Raw genomic sequence first — 24698 nt, 5'->3', positions numbered from 1 at the left:
GCACTGAAGCTAGGGAGTGCAAATCTAGCATTTTGAGGTTTGGGAGGGTAAGGACAGAGAAGAAAAATTAGAAAACCCCAAACAAAACCAAAGAAAATTAAATAAGATAGGAGAAGGTAATAGGGTTCTCATACAGATTTCATGAGTTTTAAATAGTTTCATAGCAATTTAAAAATTCACATGGCTTTAATCCAATGCAAATCAAATTTGTGCAGCTGTGAGCTGAATCAGACATAGAGCATTACAGGAACCCACAAAAAGTGTTCTCCTCCTTATTCCCTAAGTTTCTTATATAAAAAACTGAACAGATTTCTTGAGACAATATATATCCAACTCAACAATCAAATACTGGATATGCCTTGCTTTTGGTAAATACACCAGGTGTATTTACAGTGTCTTTTGCAAAACTGGTATTTCATGTGTTGAGGAAAAAAAGAGCACCCCAAGGAAACTCCCTTGTCTTTGCAACATGCATATTACCATGTAAGATGATATTTTATGTTGCCTGGTTCTTTAGGGTTTTCTTGAGAATAGAGCTTATGCTGCCTCCTGTTCTTGAAAGCAGTACATTGGAAAAATATTGTAAGATAGGGTCCTGATTCAGTTTACAATTACATCCATGTAGCACTTATTGCAGAATTATCAACCAAGTATTACATAGAAGGTATAAAAGTAATATCTTTACAATTTAGAACATTTCCTCTGTAAATATATAAATAAGTGAAAGATATTGGTTTGAACATATTCTGAAGGACAGACTGCTGATTTCAATTGTAAACTAAAAGTGTTACGCATGTTAAAATATAATCTAGAAGACAATTTAAAAGGTAGCTTGGGTTTGAAAACCGCAGCTTTTCAAGGAGAGCTAGGGCATTGCAATTACTTCCTTTTTTGTCCTATTTTTTTCTCCCCAAAGACTGAAACAGACTTTTGTTGGGAACCAACAAAAACAACAACAATAACAACAACCACAATCACTCCCGCCTCCTTCCCCTGCAAATTCCCAAGAAGTTCTCTGACTGAAAAGCAGAGATGTTACAAGATATGGGGCCTGCATACATCTTCAGTACAGCTTTGGTGAGCTATCTCATGGCATTTTTCTTCTAACTTTTGAACATGGGTTTGCTCATGAACCTGTTTGTTCTGTGCCATAAAAATATATTGTATCCTCAAAGGATAAAGTACTGTAGAAAAATGTGTGAATAACAAAGAACTTGCATATTCAGTCACTTAGATGTCAAATTAACTCTAATTTTGATTTTCTTTGCAGCATGAGAAATATTTTTACATGTTGCTCATTGTGAAAAAGAGTCTTCAAAATGGAAGGAATTTCAGTTCAAACATCACCTTGAGAACAAGATGATTATCCAATCCAAGCTATCTACACCTCTTGATGTGGAATTTAAATCTCACAAGAACAGAGAGGTTAATGAAATTTCTGGGGCTTTTCTTCTCAGAGGTCAGAGATACCACTGTAACACTTTATCATTATATTTGATATTTCTATTCCACTTGGATCTGAAATTATAGAGGAAAATACAAATTAAATCTTATGTAAAAAGAAAAAGCAAAAAATGACCCCAGCTTTTTGAAGCATCAAAGAAAATCTCATCAAGTTCAGGTAATTCTCATTTTTATTGGTGCTGGTTTAATTATTTTTTCTCAAGCAGAGCACTGCAGATTCTTACACTCTTTAATAATTTATAACATATTTTAGGAGCTGCGAAAACTTATATCAGGAACTTTGAAAAATGTTTACAAAGAAGTTGCCCAGCAAGTTATCTCTTGAAATATCAGAAAGTCCTCAGGTAATGAGATGCCTTGAAAAAAAAGAAAATTTCATCAACTTGCAATAATTTACAAGAAAAACCCAACCAAAACACAAAACCAAACAAAAAGCCCCAAAAACATGAAAAGAGAGTGATGAAGCATCATGAGAATTTGAATTCGGCACTTGTGAAAAGTATTTCAATAAAATTTAAATAAAGTAAAAATTTTGAGATTTCAAAACCTGTCTTTGTTTCAAATACAAGCAAAAAACATTAAGGTTTCTGTATTTTATGTCACGTGGAAAAATATAATATTAATCAACCAAAATCTATTGGGTTTTGTATCTTAATATTTTCATTATTATTATTATTATTATTTTAAAATAGTTTGCTATGAACTTAAACCAAAAATGATATAAATCCCCTAATTTTTCTAGCTCGATAAAAGTAGTTGGTTTCTTTGTTTTCAGAATCTTCTTTGTGTCCAAAAGACTGGAGAAACCAATGTATCAATATATTTTAATAGTGACATATCTAGTTATAGATCAAAAAGGGTTCTATCTTTTAAGTCATATCTTTTATGATATGACTGCATATGACTCCTCTGATATGCTAAACTTTCTTAACCTAACAGAAAAAAAATCAATTATATCTTTTGAATAATTTTTGAGCTTTCAGAAGAAGTCTAGTGGAAGCTGCACTGAACCTGAAAAAGACTTTGAAAGATAATGTTGTTAACATAAAATGGCATTCTTACTTTCATGGAATCCTGCTGTTTTCTGGGCAAAGCATTTCCATTTAGTGTGTAAATATACGTTGTAAAGAAACTGAAGTTACTTGGTGAAGTAGTCAGAAGAAGAAATGAATTGATTGGAAAATTCTTGGTTTCATTTGTGAATCTTAGTTATTTTTGCCCTTCCAGCTGCCACCTTGGCTATAGTTAGTGAACTGAAAGGCACCTTCAATAACTACTTAATCACATACTTAACAAGCAAGCAGTGGGATAAGGGAAGGTGCCTAAATGCATGCTTAAGGACTTGGTGGATTGAGGTCTGGTTTATATTGAAAATACACAGTCAAATGTCATCATTACATCAAGACTGTTTTCTTACAACAATACAAAAATGTTTAGTCTACTAACCTCCCTTTATGTGGGAACAATACCATAGGCTCTATTTTAAGAAGAAATGTTGATTGTCAAGTTAGAAACTGCAGCTGGGTATCTCCAGCTGGTATTTGTTAAGACAGTTTTGAAGGCAAATCAGCTTAGGCTGAATTAAAGAGAAAAGTAAAAAGAAAGGATGAGAAAAGTACAAGCAAAATCTAAGGGACAACGGCAAGCTTATATGGAAAATGTTTTTTTCCTTTCCTTGAAACATCTAGTCTTGCTGCAGAAAGGTGTGAGTCATTAAAAGTGGGCAGTATTTCACGGAATACATGCGAGCACTGTGTCTTTTGGAATCTTTAAGAAACAGCAATCTTATAGCGAGATTTTTAGTATCTTCTACTATGACAGACAAGTGCATTAGATCTAGTTCTGAAGATGTACAGGCAGAAAAAAGACAGAGAGAGAGCTAAAAAGTTTCTTCCATTTTCCACTGGAATTAGAAGGTAAGTAGCTTTACAGAGAATAAGACAAAATTAGATTGTTGTATTTACACACTAACTACTCCATAAATGTACTATGTGTCTTTCAAGGAAAAAAATATAACATGGGACTATAATGTTTTTCTTTTCAAATTGATTAATGATGTATGTTAACTGAATCTACAGACAAAACTCTTATTTCTATTGATTTTTAAATGTAAGTAAGCATGTACTTTACAATTGCACACATCATGTAATGCAATATGTGTATTCATTTATTATATATTCACTTATTTTACTTTGGAAAAAAGTGTTTATACTATCTTTGAATCTTTAGATTGAAAGATCAAGAACATTGAAAGTGAATGTTTTGAGAAAATACCTAGAAAAGTAGTTCAACATTAAAAGGAAAACTGGTCCTATTCAGAATTTCTTATCAGGAATGGGCACTTAATAAATTATTTTTCACTCTATTTTATGCTCTTTTCCTTGATTTTTGCAATGAATTGTCTATAAATTATCCACTTGCCCTACAAGAGAGACACATGAATTTCCACATTCTTCCTGAAGCATAGCTGGTAGACAGTTTTCTTTCACTTAACTTACATCCTAAATACCTTTGCTGTAAGTGAGGATGGTGATATAGCAGACATCTCATGCTAATATTTACACAAAGAGAACAAACACATTTCAAGAAAGAGATGTAATTATAATCATTTATTGAATATCTTAATTCCAGATGGATTGCCTTAGTAAATCACTTAAAAGGCTTGTAGTAGCACATATGAAGGATAAAAATGTTTGGTCAATTAAAAATATTTTATGGTGTCAAAGTTCCAAGATAATGATAGTCCACTTATAGAATAGAATCACAGAGTAAGCTGAGTTGGAAGGCACCCATCAGGATCATCGAGTCCAACTCCCAGCTCCACATCGGACACCCTAAGAGTCACACCATGTGCCTGAGAGCATTGTCCAAATGCTTCTTGAACTTTGTCAGGCTTGTGACCATTTCCTTGGGCATCTTCCTAGTGCTCGACCACCCCCTGGGTGAAGAACCTTTACCTGATATTGAACCTAAACCTCCCCTGACATAACTTCATGACATTCTCCCGAGTCCTGTCACTGGTCAAGAAAGTGAAAGGATAAGTACCTGCACCTCCAGTTTCCCCTGTGAAGATGTTAAAGGCTTATGAAAGAAAATTTATGTTGCTTTAATAGCTTAAACTCTAACAGTAATATATAGCTGGAAAAAAAAAATGAAAAAGAAAAGGAAAAAAGAAAGAAACAAAGAAACCCAGGATTGCTACATGACATTATGTTTAAAGAAAATAGATGTGTAACTCAAGTAATTCTTTACACTTCCAGGATTCAGTGGATATTTAATATATCCATAAAGCCCTACAATCATTGAGTTTTAGTCATTTACAAACTTGTGTTTCTGTTTATGCTTTCCATTTCAGCTGGGCCACACTTCTTGGTACAACTGTAGATCCAGGACCCTAACAGTGTTAGGTTGTTTATATTTGGTTAATGGCATAAGATGAGACATGCTATTTCTGTAATCCCATGATTGTCAGGGCTAGGCCAGGCAGCTGGAGCTAGTAATATGGATCTGTCTGGTATGTAAATGAATGAGTTTGAAGATCTATTTGACAGTGTTACTTTAAATGGGATTACACATTCACTTTGCCTTTATTTCCCATTTTCTGCAAAAATGGTTCAAATATACAGGAATTAGTATGATTTTGTTCCCTTTTAATACTGGTGATCGGGGTCTGCAGCTTGGGGGCAGAAGTATGACATAGATGGTCCAGAAAGACAGTCTGATCTGTACCATTCCCTTTAGGTTGAGCTGGTGAATTGACACAACATTGTAGCTTTTAGTGTTCTGTGACACAGGACCACCCACGGTACATATGCTGCATAAGGATTTACAGAGAAGCCCTTCCAGCTGAATACACAATTCCTTTATCAGGAAGTCTTCCTTAACTTACAGCAGAGAATTTCACATTCCTCTGGTCCTTTGATCAAAGTTAACTGTCCAGGCATTCAGGCTTCATCCCACAGATTGATTGTGTGTTTAGAAATGCTTTACTGAAGAGATTTTCTTTCAATTGTAGTTTAGCCTCTATATTAGCCTCTATCTACATAGATATTAACTGAGCTTTTTCATTTTTTCACAGCATGTAACGTTAAACAAATGTTTGAGCATTTTAAGATTCAGTGTTGAAAATATTTCAAAAGATAACAATAACACCCTTCTAGCTGCAGGAGTTCCTAAATAGAGTGTAAGATGGGGAAAGGAATGGAGTTATTTGAATCCATTAGTCCTCATTTCAAATACCTGTTTGAATGTTGCACTTCCTGGGCTGATAGAGTGGGTGAATTTTTCCCCTAGTATAACTGATTGTTATATGATTAAAAGCATGCATTCCCAAAATGTCATTATGCACTATATTTTCTTTGGTGGTAAACTTGGGTTAAAATTTTCTTTAAAAAAAAAAATCCCTATCCTGACACAGATTCAGGGCTAGTCTTTCCTCATACAGTTCATCATTCCTCTTGTTTTTTTCCAGATGTAGCTGTTTGTGGGACTGAACTGCAAAGCAGATCATTGAAATGAACTATGTTAAATCCACAATATGTTTTTGGTAGTATGTCTGTGTATGTGTGAGTTCCACAGAATTGTTTCACTGACTGTGCTTGAAGAGGGCTCCCCAAGCTGCTGTCCTGGGACAATTCTGTGGGTGGCACTCTGGAGAGCAGAAAGAAGTGATGGAGTGCTGGCAAAGACACCTTAATGTAATTCCTCTGAGGAAAATATGTACCTGCCCCAGTGGTTATGATCATGAAATGGGGACTTGCTGATGTCTGTCTCTCATATTTTATTTACAATTCTACCCATGTTAAGTTGGTTTTTTTTTTTAAACATATATGCTTGAATTTATCCTTGGTTTCCAGACACGCTTAGCTGTATGTTTAACCATTTGACTGTCCAGTATTTTCAGGTTTTTGATGCTCAGTTTAACAAAATATTTTTCTAGGCTTTGTCTAATTTGGACATATCATTAACATAACAGATAGGATCTTCTAAATCTCCATATAAATGTGAATTACATGGGGGGAAAATGACTTACATTTTGGATCAGCTTGAAAACTGCTTTGATTTGTCTGCAAAATGTCAATGGTTAAGATACTGAATTAATGTGGGTGTTCACTGTTGTTGTTTTGCTTTTCCAATCTTAAACATCACCAGGAGGACTTAATGGATAGTGATTCATTCCTTAGTCATTTTAATTAATCCACTGTTCCTGAATTTAGCAAGTGCTGACAGCTGTTTCTTCCTGTCTTGTACTGTCTGGGACCTTGCTGTGGTGACGCTTCATCCTGTCTGGTGCTGACTGATGGGATATTGCATCTGACTGCTACCAGTCTGTTACTGTGTGACACTGTCCCTTGGATCCATGCTGTTGACTGCAGCTTTGCCATGATCTTCCTCCTCAGGTCCTGCACTCCTTGCCACCTATACTTGTCACCCTGTGTACAGTAGGGATGAACTGTGATACGGAGATATGGGGAACAGTATTGAGCCCTAACTGTAGTGGCATGACTCTTTCAGTCCATTCTTCTTTAACTGAGAGTTGATTTGGTCTCAGATGCAACCACCTTTTACATCTGATGTAACTAATATACTTTCCCTAAAGATCTTCTGTCTTTGTTATGTGCAGCATATTTCAACAAAAGCTATAATACCATACTGCACAAACAAGGTAATAGAGCTTTGTTGAAAGAAAAAGTTTTATAATCCTTTTAAAAACTGGCAAGGCCCACAAACTTAAAAAGATGTTTCAAAGATTGTAACAATTCATTCTATAGGGTAATTTGGGGTATAGCAAAACATTTAATTTTCACAACACAGAAATGAGAGTGTATAGTGGCCTTTTATATGTTGCAGTCAGGGTTTCCCCCTCATCAAATATACACATAAACACACTATCGTCTTTTTTTTCATTCCTACACAATTTGTACCTTTCTTCACAGAAAATATAATCTTTAGCTTGCCATGCAGTCATTTCTTTGCTGTGACAGCACAGAGAAAAGAGCAAAGGGGTAGACAGCCAGGGAAATCCCTGACACCTCTCTACTGGCTCAATGGAGTTCTGCTTGCAGACTGCACTGAAGAAGATGAATTGTTTGCCCAGAAGGAATGGACAGAGAAGGTCAGGAAAGCAGAAATCTTACTATGCTTTGTCCTCTCAAAGCAGGGTGGGAAGCTGCTATGCAGATCTTTCAGGACATAAATCTGTAAGGTACCACTGAAACAGCTTTCAGCAGCAGGCTAAGCCGTTGTTTTTACAGGACCCCTTATCTATCCAACACTCAGGAAGGGAAAAAAGGTGGAGACAGGGCATGTGTGTGCTACAGAAGCAGTGTACAAGGACAGGTGTGTACTTCAGAATTCTGACTTTTCAACTGCCTGAGAAAACACAGTACATATGGATATTTCTTTTTGCAAAGCAAAGCTCTCCTCTATAGGACCAATAATTATGTGCAATGTAAGTAAAATAATTTCACAGGGTAAAAAGTTGGAATAGTCTCGAGGGAGGTAGTATTACCATTTCATAGGCAGCACTCCAGACATTTTTTTGTTAAAAATATTTTATCCAGAAAAGGCTGCATCAAGTAGAAACTGGGGACCATAATAGGAGGAGGTTATGTTTAAATTCTGTCTGAGGGAAATGAGATAGAAAAAATAATTTAGTATATTTTTGTTTGACAGAACAGATACAACTCTTAACTATCTGGGGAAAGAAAAAAATTCAAGATGCCAAATGAAAATGTCTATTGTTGCAATTAGTATTGGATAAAAGCTGCTTTGCACATCAATAAAAGCTCTTTAAGATTTTTTTTTTTTTCTTGTCCTCCTTACTTGGAGAAATCCTTAGAAATATTTTGTCAGAAAAATAGCTCTGTCCAAAATAACTCTTGTGGTTTCAAAACATTTACCTGTGAGTGGTAGGGAGAGATGTAAATACTTTTTGGGTTCCATGCACATTAGGTCTCAAATATTCTAGTTGAGAAGTACAACTGGAAATCCAAGAGTTTGGATTGTTGAACCTTTTGTGGAAATTCTCTACAGTAAACTTGAAAACTTTTCTTGAAAGGGTTTTGTTTTTTTTTTTTTTTAATTAAATCTTCTTGAAAAAGATTTTGCTAAGAATGATTCATAATTCACTAAAGAAAGTTTGGATGATAATATCTTAGCCAGCTTTCAATGTAACTTTTTAACTATTTTTTGTGTTTCTTCTTGGAAACTAAAGACTTCTGTTTAATGTCTTATTTTTTTCCAAGGATTTTACAATTTTTGATTTTTCTTTTTTGTCTTTACAAACTCTGCCTTTTTTTTTTTTTTCTGGTAGTTCTTTAATTACTTCTTGGTCTCTGTACTGCACAGTAACATAACATTTTGAAACAGATGGAGTTTCCTAATGTGTGTTCATTACTGTGTCCTTAGAAGCTTCATCATCAACACTAGCATTCTGGAGAAATGAGAACTTTAAACTTGCAAATTCAACGTCTGATTTGCTGCTTTATTTTGATCTTTTAGTAGACCCATCTATTATTGTTCTTCAGCAATGTTTCATAATAAAATCTAAAAAGGGCAAAACAATTATTTTCTTATCTAAATAGTTCACAGAAATTACATTAATTGTAAATGAAATCGAACATGAGGAATATGAAATGAACACGAAATGAACATGAGGAATAACTCCAAAATGCCCTGAAACATAATACAATCCACCTTGCAAGTATTATACCATTAATATTTCTTCAAGAAGCTTATAAATATACATATTCAAATATAAGGTCTTTCTGCTGCTTTAATGATTTCTTATCTATTGCTGTTATTTAATAAATTTAGATCATATAAAGTAAGTGAGGATGGAGACAATGGGATAAAGATCTAGAGAGCTCTGCCTGGTTACAATGAACATTCATATTTAATGAGTAGCTTCTTGCAGTTTCTTGCTGTAAACAACTCTGTATTACATTTGGGTTACTAATTATTTCTAAGCAAACCAGAAAATAACTGTTCATTTTGGGTCGGGTGAGGAAGGACCTCAGCGTCGCCAGGGGAATGCCTGCTCTGCAAGGAGGGCAAAGAGGGCTGTGGTCCACTTTGAAACAACAATTCAAACAGCCAGGATAACCAATAATGCTTGGTACAGCTTGGTTATGCCTGATATCTAGCAGGCAGAGAGTGGAGGTGGAGATCACTTATCTTCTGCTACATCTGTGTGAGCAAATACATTCATGCAGATCTTGTACACCTACATGCTTCTTTATTAGAAGTATCAGCTACCACCTCTAGGCTTCCTTAACGTTAGAGATGCCAAGCATTCTCAAAACTCAGACACCCACAGTGGATAATAAGGGGGAGATTTGCTAATTTATTAAGCGAAATACAATATTTAACAATATTACCTACCTTCACATACTACTAGAGTGAACCTTTGCTTATATTTCACTGCATTATTCATGGAAGCCTTCTTTGTTTTTCAAACATCTTTTTTTTATTTATTCTCTGTGCTTTCTGTAGCTGTAATAGTAATGACCTTGAATTCTTGGTTATTACAGAACACTGCACATGCAAAGTAGTTAATGGGTATCAGTGCAGGCACTGTCAGGGTGTTTCAGATGTCAGGTTACCGTGATATAAACTAACCCAGCAACCAGCATTCAACAATGTACAGTAAGTGCTGCAACAATGCTGGCAAATTAGCTTTGAAAACAAAGTGTGATTATTAATCAGAAGTTTCTAGGCACATTTTGCATGTTATAATTACTGAAGGTCTTTTCTGTGTGGCTGTTTCCATAAGGCAGTTTGTCATAATTCAACACATTCTAAGAAAATGCAGATCTGGTGCCAAATACTAGGAGAATAGAAAATGATGCTTCTCTCTTGCTTAAAAATGCATTTCCTGACTCTTAGAACATATTTCTATTGAACTTTACTTTGATTTATATGCAGCATCTTATCGCTCAGTGACTGGCAGGTGCTATTTACAATCCCTGGTAGTTTTGTATGTAAGAGCCTCGTCATTAAAGAGACATATCCTGATAAGCTGGATTTTTAAGGAAGTAGGTTGCTTTCCAAGGAATGTAAGAAAATTTCTGAGGCAATAACAGAATAGGCCTGGGGCTGACATGCTGCAGTAAATCGGATAAAAGACATAAAAAGCCAGGAGAAGTCCAGTGAATTTCAGTAGGTTCTAGTCTAAACTTCATGACTGCTACAGAAGTAGTGACACTGCTTATATTTAAGCAATGCTGTCTTGCAGCAAATTCTGTTTCAGCTACTGGGTTCCATGTTAAACACACAAACACTCCATGCTTGGGAAACAAAACCAGCACTTGCTGCAGCATGTACAGGTGATCAACTTTAATTCTGGGCCAATGAATGGAGACAGTGCCTTCCTCAGACCCAGTCATCATCCCTTCCATCAAGATCCTGCAAATCATCTATTTAAGTTTCATTCAAGCTGAAACCTTTCATTTTTGCTATACGTGTTTTAGGTGTTAGTGTTTTAACATTTGCCTGCTTTTTGGGAACAGCAATTATTAATGCATAGTTAATGATACTTGTAGGGATGTGACACCCACCTTCAATAACAGAGGCTTGCTAGTTATCATCAGATTTAACTTTTAGGATTCTGTTTCCACAGTTTTACCCCGTATTCTGTATTGGTCTCATACCTTGCTTTATTTTATTTCTATTCTAGCTTTTGGTACTTTCCACGCCCTCATGGTCACCCTCTCAGCTTCATATTTCTTTGTATGCCCAGCATCTTGGAACATCTGTTCTTGTTTTGCCTCGTTTAACTTGGACATGTGTATTTCTTCTGCGTCTGCACTACAATTTAATATTTTGACCAAACCTACCCAGGGTATGTGCAGCTATAACAGAAGTGTTGCTTTAAAAGTAGTCCTGTTCATTTCAACTATTTTTAAAACTGGTTTTCCATATTAAATATTCAGGTTTTGGCAAAAGAATGTGTAGTATGCCTGCAACATAACGTAGAGTTTTCCAGCATTGTTCCAGATTCAGTTTCTCAGTTATTGATTAATCAGTAAATAACTCAATCAGCACATTCTTATTCTAAAAGAGGGTCACAAATACCTGTACTTGTGCATATTTTTTTTCAGACAAAAAAAATTGTTCTTATTTGTCATGGTTCTGTTTTCTTTAACTTTTCTTACTTTTTCTTTTTTTTTTCATTTTTAAATCTGCATGATCTTCAAAGAATGGTTTTACACTTACTACTCCCATGCTACTGAAGTGATTTTGTTGGGGGTGAGCAGCATTCCCACTTTTTCCCTTCTGTTTGATCAATTTCTGTGTGGTGTTAGCCTTTCCTTAATCTTTTCTTTAATTTGAAAATGAGTGCTACAACAGTAGCAGATACAGCTTTTTATCAAATTATTACCTCAGAACTATAGGATTATAGCCTCAAAGGATTTATAATGGGATTAGAGGGTATGTACCTGGACATTTACCAATTCAGCACCTGCTTTGTATATGCTGTATTTGATGTGTGTCTTAGCCCTAGGCCTAGCCCTAGGTGAGCAGTGGAGGGGGCACTCCTGTGGGAGGTGAGAGGTATGAATTTCAGCTCATTTTGCATGAGGAGGGCATTGACTTTGGTTTCCTTAGAAACTGCTGTAATCTCTAGTCTATTTTAACATTCATTTCTCCTCCTTCTCCTTTGACAAGCAGGTTTTAAGCTAAAAGAGTGAACCAATTTACCATAATCAAAGGAGTTTAAGTGCAGGTGGGATTCCAGGTTGTGAATCCCACTTTCACGTAAGTACATAATTTGGGCTGCACTCAGACACTTACAAGTGGGAGGCAACATTGCAGATCATCTCTACCCATGAACTTTTTTGTTGGCTCACCTACACATTTCACTGTTTAGGATGCAGATCTCCGTGAATCCTACCACCGGCCCATGTCTCTGTTCATATTACATTGCACTGAGGAATTCAGCTCTGGTTCATGAACTCCTTTCACTGGAAGGAAAAAAAACCTACCCATAATCAATGCATATTTTTCCTTTAGTGGATCTGAGATATCTGCCTTTGATTCTTAGAAGTGCAGGGGGAGCTATATTTAAATTGTAACTGCCCCATGTCAAATTAGGAGACATAGTACATCAAAAATCTCAGTTAGTGCCCAGTGATCTTCAGCAGTCCATGTGTTGGGAACTCAGTTGTCATTTAAAAGATATTTTAGGCATCTAATTATCAATGTGCTTTTGCTTAACAAAGAGCCTTGGCATTTTAAAAACACTTAGACACTTCCAAAAGTGAAAATTATTGCTTTAGAAAATATAAACATTCTTTTTCTCCTAAATGAACTTTTCCAATTTTCTACTTCTAAAAAATCTCCCCTTTTAGGAACTGATGGGATGTTTCTTTAAAAAATGTTTATTTCAAAAACTGTCTTCAAGTACTAGCAGTGGATAAATTTTTGGATAAATTCTAGATAATTTCTAGTTGCTACCTGACTTGACGGGTCTCTTCTACATTACCTGTTACTCTGCATAATAATCTGTTGTGATAGGCAGTAATTAAAGACTAATTTTATTCTATTGACTGCTCAAATTTATCCTAGTTGGCCTTCACAAAGGCCTCTTTTATAGTTATACTTACTTGTCATTAAATTACAGTTTTCCTCAAATTTTTAAAGGGTCCCTAAAAGTCTTATTGCAATCTTGTGCACCTAGAATTCTTGTCAAACACAAGGGTAATATCCTTATTTCTATCCCCCATATATAGGGCGATTTTAAACTTGACCCCTTCTTCCTTCTGTGAAACAGTTCACAATCAGTAGGGAAATATTAGCAATCTTGCTTTCTGAAGTGAAAGAGAAAAATCCAACCACTGTATTAAAGCAACCTCAACAGCTAGGAAATAAATCACAGTGAAAAATTTTTCCCCTGAATTTTGTTGTTCCCTCATTTGCAATCATAGGTAAAGTTTTTTTTAAGAACCTCAGTAATTTAGGTATCTAAATCCTCCTTTACAACTCAGAGCAGGCAGTTAACCTCTGCTTCTTTAATCCTTAAGCATTCAAGAGAGATCTCAGTTTTTCCTCCATTAATCTACTTCCTTCAATAGTCTGGATTCTGATTTTTATCATGTATTTGTAGGTATTTGGCATAATAGGGAATGAACTTTAATTGGGGCCTCAGGCACTACTGTAATACAGGTAATAAGCAATAATTATAGTGACAGATGTTGCAGGCTTTTAGTTGCATTCTCAGGTATTCAAACTCCTATATCTGCCGAATGCAACTCTTCAGCAGGAGGTTTTATTTATGTGTCCCTAATAGGCATTTGGCTCCTTTTTGGAAGCAGATTATTACCTCATTTGATTTGTATTTTCTTTACATTCCAATCTGATTACATTATCTTTTATATCACTTTATATTTTTCGCAAGTTTGTAAACATTATACTCCTTTCAAGTCATGCCACCCTGGTTACCTTTATCCTAGCATGTTCTTAAAACTTTACCTTTTCCCTCTTCTGTCACTTCTATGTCTGAAAGATGCAGCAATAGCAAATCCTTTGAAAACATCCACCAATTAACTGTACTTATCTGAAAAATAGATGCAGTCATTTCATCTACTTCCTAGGCCTTATTTTTGAAATCCTATTGAAATCACCTAGCCTTCTCTTTGAACTTTGCTAAACCAGATCTTTAATGTTACACCTATGAATTTAATTTCTCATAATGCCCCACCTCCTCTGGATGCATATTCCATGCTGATATTAAAACTATGGCATTCTGGGCTGCCTCGCAAATGTGTTGTGTTATTTCTCAGTTTAACTTAAACTTCTCATCAAATATGCTTCTGCTTTTCCTTATACTTGATTCTTGACCCTCAGTGACTACTTGGAGAGGATTAGAAGAGCAAAGAAAGAATCAAAAATCATTTACTATAGGTTAGATTCAGCTTCTTCTGCTTCAAGTTTTCCTACAGATATACAAGTGAAAACTCTTAAATTCTGTAACAGGAATTGTAAAACAGTTACTGATGAGCAAATCTGGTAATTATGATGGATGAGACATTCAAGCCCTGCCTCTGAAAATAATTGTGCACAAGAGAATATGTATTTAAATATTAGCAGATGTGGTCTCAAAGAAGTTCATGGTTAGTTTTCTCCCTCTTTTGCTTGTGTTTCAGGAAGAATGAGGAAATATTTAATTTTCCTCTCCAGTGGTTTATTTGTGTGTTGGACAGTATGTATATGGATTCCAGCAAGCTGAGAAAATGAGTGGGTTGTCTTAAAAAAAGCATAAGGAAGACTGTCAGGACAATAGATAACTGCAGAAATCAAAGGAATAGATGGTCTTCTTTAAGTTTCCCATGAACTGAGTGCTTTTGGAGCAGAAGAAAACTTCAGGAGCACCTCTCTGTTCATGGTGTCACCATCCAGAGAGAAGCATAAGAAAAAGATTGCCATTGCTCTGTCTGACAGTATTATTTACCAAACTGTGGCACATATTGCATTGCATGCTGCATTGACAGTGGCTCCCAGCTGGAAGCACTGTGGATTCCCCCATTGCTGTTAGCTTCCTTTTACTGGGCTTCATTTTCTCTGGGGAAAATAGTGTTCCCTGATAAAGGAAAAGTTAAGTGGTTGGTGCTGTCTGGTTTGTTCGTTCCCTCCTTCCTTTCCTTCTTCCTTTTCCATTAACTGTTAATACTTAAGGAAGGACAGAAGAGAAAATACTTGGTTTCAACATGAAGCCGTAAGAAAGATGGATGGTCCTGAACACTGGGGCTAAGGAGGGAGTATCTGTAAGAACTAATTTACTTGAGGAAAGGTCAACTCTGTGTTCCTCTGGAAGAGCATAATGCAAACCATCTTTAAACTCAGGCTCTAGGATTTGTAATTTGTGGCAGGGATGGCATTTGCATAGATAAATTTGTGTGATATTACCTCTGTTTGACAAACTTAAATTGCTCTAATAGTATAGAAACTTTCGTTCTTCTAGTAATTTCTTGCTCAAAGCAGACAAAAATATGGTTTGTACTGTGTGCACTTTTGAAAGACAAGACAAAATCTCCACTGCAGTTGCATCATTGAAGGTGAAAAAGATTGACCACACAGTGTCCTTGTCTTTTTTCATTCCTTGGCAGCCTTTATTAATTTAGAAATTATTGGGTGGATGCATGATTACAGGTAAAAATACTGTACAAACTATGAAATTGGGGGCAGGCAAATAAAACCAGCAGTCTTCAAATGAAATGTATGTTACTACAAATAAAAAAACCCAGACTCCAGGCAGCTTGAAAAATGTTTATGTTCAGATTATAGATTTATGACTTACTCTTTCCAATATTCATGAATGCACAGACTGTTTGCCTTAGGCATGTTATAGTAGCAAGGCCTTGAAACCAGCAATAATTGCTTAACACTGAACAACATAATTATATCTTTTTGAACATTTTAGCAATTGATTTAAGGATATATATGTACATTAAAAAAAGTAAGTATGAACTTTTAACAGACTAAAACTGCTTTTTTGTCATTTTACATTTAAAAGCTGATTTGCCTCCAGACAAATGACATTGCTTTCATTTTACATGCATAGACATTTTACAAGTCTTATCGTTAGTGAACCCCACACAGTATGGGTTTAAAACTTTAATCAAACTAAAAACCATGGTCCACTGGTGTTCTATAGACCTGCTGGGTTTAGAGCTGTTACAAGAAGAAATTTTCCCTTTGCATCCATAGAAAATCAAATTAATTATCATAAAGTGATTCCTTCTGAAGAACAGAATTGCTTGGGCTGAGTTTAAATATAAATGTGTAACTGCTAATATCTGCATTAGAAGATTTTTGTTTTGTTAAATGCCATTTTCTGGGGGTTTTTTGTCAACATTCTGGGGAGAGTATTTAATTAGAAAAATTACCAAATTAATTCATTTAGCATACAAAGACAGACATTTGTGTAAATAAGAGATAATTCTTCAGGATTTGGTGTGAATCCACTTCTATTTATATATTTTTTATGAATGGCAAATGTTCATGGAAAGGTTTTAAAATGTTTGACACTAATAGACTATGTTTAAGAATTTTTTTTTTAAGGTTTGGTCTACATTACTGATGCTTCAGTTCTTCCTCAACAGAAAGGAGCATGAGATAAAAAGCAAATGTATACTGTGATTCTGCTAGTATCTGAATATTTGGGATAGCCTATTACGGTGTATGTTAGCAAAGCAAAAGCAGAAAGGAGGGCCCTAAAACATAATAATGTACTTAGTGTAGGAATATTTAAGATATTTGTAACTATTATCTTTTCCTTCCTTTACTTTTTTTTTTTCTTCTAAATAAAAACAAAATATTTAAGAGTAATAGGGGAGGGCAATAGATGTGTCTGTCACTTTCTTAGTGGGTTTTATACAGCTGTAGGGCTAAAATGAATATTTATTCTAGGAAGGTGGGGGTGAGGAAAAAGAATGAAATTTCAGTGCTGTATGATGCAGGGAGGGAAGGGTTCATTTTTCTTCCTGGGTAATTTTCAATGGCTATAAGCTTAGCATCTGCAGAACTAGTGAATTGGTGCAAATGTTCCAGCTTAATCTGGCTCCCAACCACTTACACACACACACACACACAAACACACACACAAGTGTGCACAGGCACATACTACCAGGGACTTAGCAAACCCTATCCATGTTCTCAATTTTTTTTTATGGTTTATGGAAACAGTATACCTTCAAATAGAGGGAATCTGTAAATATTTAAGAGAAAAAAATAAAATGCAGCATAAATAAATTACATTTTTCAGTAATCAGGATATAGTATTTTAAGTAACTTGAAAGAATTATAGGAAATGGGATATTTTCTTAAAATACCGTGCATGTTGATGGATGTGAGAATGTCCCATTCTTAAGTGCTTGGACCCTTAAAATGTTTATGAAAGATAAGTAGTACATCTTATGTATCTCATTGCCATCTTGATAAACTCTCAGTGCTAAAGGGTGTAATAATAATATAGATCGTAACAGCTGCTACACTCCGTGGTCTTTTCAACTTCAGATGATTTATTTTTGAAGTTTTATTTCTATAGGCTTCCAGTTAATTGCTGTGTTCTTTAATTGGGCTTCAATATGCTCATCTTTTGATCACAGTGTAATAACAGGAAACCATGTTCAGATAAATCTTGAGGGTGTCTGCAGCTTGATGGATTGTGTATGTGAATCTTTCACTCCTCGGTCACAGAGGATGCAGATTCAGTTATTAGGACAGTACAAACTGCAAGCAAATTACAGAACCTACCAGTGCTGCTTGTAGGTCTATGCTGTCCCATAGATTGAGCAGGACTTTGAAGAAATTGAAAGGAGTAATAATACCATTGCCCTGATAGCTTTTAATCATTACTTCCCTAGGTAAATGATGCAGCGAGGAAAACATGGTGTTGAAGTTGATTTGCATTCTCAGGCTGTTTCACCAGATGATTATATCCAGTCTTCAAAAAATTAGACGGATCTCTATTCATATGCCTGTTTTCCAACTTGGATAAAAGCGGGAAATTGCTTGCATCCCTAGCTTACAGTAATTATAAACCTCAACAAACTTGAGAGGTAGGGCCATGTGAGCCTCATTACGTTCAACAAGGCCAAGTTCTGCACATGGGCCTGGCAATCCCAAGCACAAGTGATGGAAAATGGATTTAGAACAGCCCTGAGTAGAAAGACTTGGAGGTCTTTGTGGACAAGAAGCTTGAGATGACCAGACAGCAAGGTGCACTTGCATCTCAGAAGGCCAAACATATTGTAGGCTGCATCAAAAGACACACAGCCAGCAGGTCAAGGGAGGTGATTTTCTCCCCTTCTATTCCACTCTTCTGAAACCTGGAGTGCTGCATCCAGCTCTGGGGCCCTCAGCTTAAGAAGAAGATGGGACTTTTGGAGTTAGTCTAGAGGAGGGCTGGCAAAATAATCTGAGCACCTCTCCTCTGAAAGAGGCTAAAAGAGCTGAGGTTGTTCAGCCTGGAGAAGAGAAACCTCCTTCCAGTACCAAACAGGGGCCTATAAGAGAGCTGGAGAGTGATTTTTTACAAGGCCATGTAGTGACAGGAAAAGAGGGAATGGCTTTAAACTGAAAGCGAGTTGGTTCAGCTTAGATATGACGGACCTCAACACCTGTGAGGGTGGTGAAGCACTGGAACAGGTTGGCCAGAGAAGCTGTGGATGCTGCATCCTTGGAAGTCTTAGAGCCCGGGCTGGATGGGACTTTGAGCAATTTCATTTAGTGGAAGATGTCCCTTCCTATGGTGGGGCATCAGAACTAGTTGATCTTCTAGGTCCCTTCCAACCCAAGCACTCTTATAGTCAAACTTGTTAATTTTATTATTCACTATATTAACATGTTTGTGTCATTACCATTGAAATGAACTCCATGTAAGTGAATGTAGGGTTCTTTTCTGAAAAAAAAAAAAAAAAAAAAAAAAAAAAATTACAGCTTTCAATGTACTTTTGAAAATCAGAATCACCAAATGTAATAACCTTCTATAAAAGAGTTATTATAGAAAACTTTGCCCATAGCAAATCCTATGCTATGGGTTTAGATATCTATACAGGATTCTTGCCCTTATGGTTTATATGCCTGTTCCAGTTTGGCCAAATTTAGAAATATACCCTCTGAGGGAAGGCACAACCACACCTTGCCCACCAGGTTTGGGAAAAATAAATTTTCCTCCAAGGAAAGTGCAAGAGATAAAAACTATTTATGTAACAAACACACGGGAAAGGATAATAATGCGAAATAATAAAATCTCTCGCTGTGGAGAAAAACCTGGGAAAGCATTAGAGTCCACCCTTTCGTCTCCTTGGAGCTGGGGTTTGGCCCAGGGCCAGGCCCTCTGCGCTTGGTGGAAAGTCCTCCTGATGTGCTCTGATATTGAAGCAGTCTAGCAGAAAAGGGAGAAAATACAAAATTCCAGGGGAGGGGAAAAAAACAAAGTTCAACTCTCAGTCTCTCTCCAGAGAAAAAGAAGATGAACAACTGGCCAAAAGCTGACTGGGAAGCAGCAAGCTGGGTGCTTCCTCGCTCCCCTGCCGCAGCTGGGGAAAAAAACCTGCTCTCTCTGTGTGACCTTGAACAAGCTGCAAACTGCTCTGAAAAAGTTTTGCTCAGTTTTTCCTTCCCCCTCTCAGGCTCAGTTTAGAGGCATAGAAAGACACAGAAATTAATTTCTGGGCAAAGGGCAGCGACATGGGATACACATCATAAAGTCACTCCAAGACGCCTAACTGGCGTTATTCTGATCTTATAAATTCTCATCTTTTCTTAATTTATTTTGCCAGTTATTCAATCAAAGTGTGACATCCATGACAAAAATTGCTATTGTTTATTTGTGACTTCAAAGAGATTTCTTTCATTAGTTGTAGGTCTGACTCTGGTTTTATTTGTAGTTCCTTGATAACTGATAATTGATAACTTTGATTATTGATAATTGTTGAACTTTTAGCAAATTTATTATGGTATAGTCTCTTTTTTGTCACCTTCCACTTGTGTTCCTTCTGCAATTTTTTCAGTCCTTCACTCTGCTAGGGTGACCTCATGTGTTTAATTATTCTTTTACCATTACCTGAAATTTTTATTTCTGTCAAGTTTTGGTATGTTTTTATCTATTTTGGCAAAAGTATTTCAGTAATGTATGTGCGTGTATGCATCAAGACACATAACACAAACAAAATATAAGTATATATGGTTATGTTTACAAATATTATATATATGTATTTATATGTTTATGGGTACATATAAAAATATGTATGTTTCTAAATGTGTGCATGTGTGCATACACCTGTACACACACATATAAAAATATACATGTATATCATGTGTATTTAAATACATAAAAATGTGATTCTATGAATTTTAATACCGTAGGGGTTTTATCCTTTTTTCTTACTCACAACTGTTTTTCTCCCTTAATTTCTTTCTCTTGAAATCCTTCTCCTTCACATATATCTAAGTATCTTGGGAAATAATATATTCATACAAAAGAAAATACTTCAAGGATTTCTAGAGAATACATAGTTTAATCACATGCAAATTATGTTATAGAATAACCAGAAATTTGTTCATCCTTTTCAGAAAATATACTGTTGAGGTGAATTAAATATTAAATTTATGAAGTGTGAAATTTATAACCCTGGATGCACATACAGACTGGGGAGTGGGAATCTGGAGAACAGCCCTGTGGAAACATGCAGCTCAGTGAGTATTTGAAGCATGGACACTTTTTCCTTCCTGGAATTTTCTGTCTACTTTTGCCTTTTTCTTCTAGTTTCTTTTCTTTTATTTCTGGTTAGATGTTTAAATGAAATATCTCTCCCATCATATAGCCAAAATTCTGCTGCCTGTATCTTCAGCCCCTGTCACCTTCTTTTAACCTTATCCACAAATTTGGGCTTTTTCATTTCTGTCTTCATGTAACCAGTGCAAATAAAATCCATTTGAATAATAAGTTCAAGATTGTAGTAAAGGATGAGTCTTATTTTAATTCCTTTTTTTAGTGTATAAGAATACTTAGACAATCAGTTTACTGAGTAAAGTTTGCTTTAGATAAGTTTGCACTAGAAGATACACTTTATAAAATAGAAAGTCTCATTTCTTTGCCATAGAAAGGACTGAAGAACTCAAAGTGATCACTATGAGATTCCTCGTGAGTCAGTAAGATTCATTACAAAAAGCAACAGTAAGAAAGGGCATCCCCTCCACTTAATCTGGTTGGTTGTAGATGCTTATATATTATTTTGTGTAAGACTAATGATACCTGCCCCAAAATCAATAGTACCTGTCACTTTATTGTTGGGGACCTAAATTTTTCACAGTTACTAGATATAAGTTTGAAAAAAATTCTAACTCAGGCACCAGATCTCAGTTTTACAATATCCTGTCCAGAAGACTATGATCCACGCCTGTTTCTGTATGAACCTTGGAATTTAACATTTAACCCACAATTGAGCTACACTTCTCTCTTGAATTGAGACATAAGACATACTTGTCAAGACACGGATTTCTGGTTTTTTATAAGCTAAATAACTTTCTTTTAGGAGTAATATTAGTGAAAAACACCCGTCAATGTAGCCAAGAGTGACTCTCATGTGACGATGTACGTTTATCTTCAAAAGTGATTCATTTTGCAAAGTGATTTTTTTGGTAAATTAGATATGGTCAAGCCAAACTCCAACCTCATCATATAATACACAATGCATCACATAGCAGACATCATATAATACAGCAGCAGGCTGCACAGAGTGGAGCATAGCTGTGAATGGAACAGGAAGGAACAGGAGCCTTAGACATGTTCCATTTGTTAAGAATGTAAAACAGCTGTAGCACAGTCCAGACAATGTTTTTGAACATCTGTTCAGAACCTATTCATGGCTAACCAGGGTACTATTCAGAGCAATTACAATGAATTGTCTTCATAAAAATATATTCTGTATGGCCTATATGGAACAGTCATTCATTTTTTCTTGCTTGCCTCTTATCTGACATTACAAATAAAAGAAAGTCAATTAGTACCTGTTTTATTGCTGGTTCTCACCACTTTGATAAATGTGATTAGAAATGAAAAAATGACTAATTGCAACCTTACATGTAGCTTGAAAAATTAAACTCATGTGCCCCATATGAAATTGAGTAAAGAAGAGTTCTATGAAAACATGCTACTGGGAATTAATCTAGCTTGTCTGTGGGTCAAACATTTCCTGTACGGGCAATGGGAAAAAGAGCCCAACAGCTCAGATGTTTCCATATATTACAGTTTCACCCAACAAACAGCCTTATCTCTCTCTTTGGAGTAGGAGTCAAAAATGACCTTCTCACACTCAGTTTGTGGTGTATATACACAATGGATTTATTTCACCTACTGTTTCTGTGTTTTTCTGCTCTTTTTGTAGTGTCACACCTGCCTTGAAAATGGGAGCACATTATGATAGAGCACAGCCATGTACCCGGCATCAGATAGACTGCCTCCCCTTTGAAACCATCTCACTTGCATCAGGTCTTCTCTTCATTGCCTCAAACTGAGGTGGCATATGTTTCCTCCAGCTCTAATATTTTGCTTACCTTTAAAAATACCTAAATTACTGTTTAGCATTTTTTCACCTGTCTTTTTCTATTTTTCCTCTCTTCCTTTTCATTTTTTTTCCCATTAGAAGAAATTGTTGCTTAAACTGTTTGGTGATTGATACAGAGTGTTTCCAAATGCTGGAAACATATCTAGTAATTACACTGTTCAGACATGAATTACCTCAAATTGCCTGGAATGATGTCAATTTATCAAACTTCCTGTGAGAAGTTCATCTCTGCTGTAAAGTGATCGCTCCTCTCTCTGTTAGCCTGTTTTATCTAATACAGAGAGTCAAGAGGGGATTTATCCACTCTCTTTTTTAACTTCATCCTCTTTTGGATTCTAGTAGACCAATGGGGAAAAAATGAGAGTGTTTTGTGGCTGCCTTGTTTATTTTATCATCTTTCAATGCAGTGGAGGGAGAGGATGTATAATTTGATTTGAAAGCCCGAGACAGTTAAGCAACAGGGCTTTGACAGAGCAGCAGTAATCATGTCTGCTTACTGAAGTAAAACAAGGGCTGTTTGTATTTCAGACAGAAGATTTCAATTATACTTGTTTAAGACTAACATATTAAAAAGCATAAAGATTCATTTCCTATTAAGCACTGCCTTGGCGAATTCTTTTATGCAAACATCAAAGTGCACTTCCTGGACATTTTCCTGTCTGTTTAATGCTAACAGAAGGAAGAAATCATGTTTGTAGCATTTGTCTACCCATTAACAATCAGAAAATGTCCTACAAAATTATTTTTACCTTTTGGACTAGCAGCAACAGAATAATTAACTTATAGTTAGGTGTACAAATGTAGTGTTCTTATCCTATTTTCCGTGGTATCATTCCAGTGCTTTCACATTAGCTGACCTAAAAATAATGTAAGGTTAAAAGGAGATTTGTCTCATTCAAAGGAAAATTATTCAGTGGCAATCTGGAATCATGATTCCTTAATAACTTCAATTTATATTTTTTTCATGTGTTTCTTTCTGTTCTCTTATAAGAACATATATTTTTATATGATTCCCTTCACCATTAAGATCTGTGTTGTCTATTGGGAAATTGATGATTTCCCAGTGTAAAGTTTGTCATTAAAATGTTAGCCAAAAACCTGAGATTTTGAACTTATTTCTGTTTGTCCTCTACTGCTGCAAAAGTACTAAACAGTTCTAAGAACTCCATGATCACACAGCAGGCAAATCAAGTTAAGCAACAGTACATCCTAACTAAAAAAAAACTTCCTGAATTTCTCATCTTTTTGCAAGGTACTCGTTTGCCTAAAGAATACACATAGCAAAGTCACCAGCTATATTCCCTTGACATGCCTTAACTTTCAAAGAAGAAGCATAAACAGGACTATTTCAGTGGCTCCAGAACCCTCTATTCCCCCTTCTCAATAGTGGAACCAAACTGTCCTTAATATTTGGAGCTTATCTATACTCAGTTGCTTCCCACATTTCACCTCAAGGAGAAAGTTCCAGCTGGGAGACTAAAGAAGCGTTTTGTGACTTTATAAACTTTACTTAAAATAAAAGGTATTCTTCTTTGCTTTGTATTTTACAAAGACATTGAGGCACTTTAATCTTTGAGGTAACGCATCCAGGTGATTCAACTAATTAGGCAAAGCCAGTGATGTACCACTGAGTAAGTCTGGCAAAATCTCCTAACCTGGATGTGTAGTTGTCTTGGGGTGACGTTATGATGTGTATCCCATATCGCTGCCTATGCCCAGAAATTAATTTTTGTGCCTTTCTATGCCTCTAAACTGAGCCTGAGAGGGAGAAGAAAAAAACTGAGCAAAACTTTCTCAAAGCAGTTTGCAGCTTGTTCAAGGTCACATAAAGATAGGAGGTTTTTTTTTCTTCCCAGCCACGGCAGGGGAGCGAGGAAGCACCCGGCTTGCTGTTTTCCAGTCAGCTTTTGGCCAGTTGTTTCAGTTTCTGGTTCTCCTGAGAGAGACTGAGAGTTGGACCTTGCTTTTTCCTTCTCTAGAATTCCGGATTTTCTCCCTTTGCTACTGGACTGCTTTCAACCTCAGAGCACATCGGGAGGACTTTTCATCGGGCACAGAGGGCCTGGCCCTGGGCCAAGCCCCAGCTCCGAGGAGACCAAAGGGAGGACTCTGACGCTTTCCCAGGTTTTTTCCTCCACAGCAAAAGATTTTACCATTTCA

The 24698-nt window shown here is 36.0% G+C and overlaps 1 long non-coding RNA gene across 1 annotated transcript; it reads left to right on the top strand.

Moving 5' to 3' along the window:
• The first annotated feature begins 3058 nt into the window (after window positions 1-3058).
• LOC138105800 (uncharacterized) lies at window positions 3059-23621 on the top strand. Its single transcript, XR_011148698.1, has 3 exons — window positions 3059-3380; window positions 20545-20667; window positions 22359-23621. It is a non-coding gene; the product is annotated as an uncharacterized lncRNA (long non-coding RNA).
• Window positions 23622-24698: the final 1077 nt, after the last annotated feature.

This window comes from Aphelocoma coerulescens, chromosome 2 (genome assembly GCF_041296385.1).
Source record: "Aphelocoma coerulescens isolate FSJ_1873_10779 chromosome 2, UR_Acoe_1.0, whole genome shotgun sequence".
Lineage (NCBI taxonomy): Eukaryota > Metazoa > Chordata > Aves > Passeriformes > Corvidae > Aphelocoma > Aphelocoma coerulescens.
This window is presented reverse-complemented; position numbering and strand designations above follow the sequence as displayed.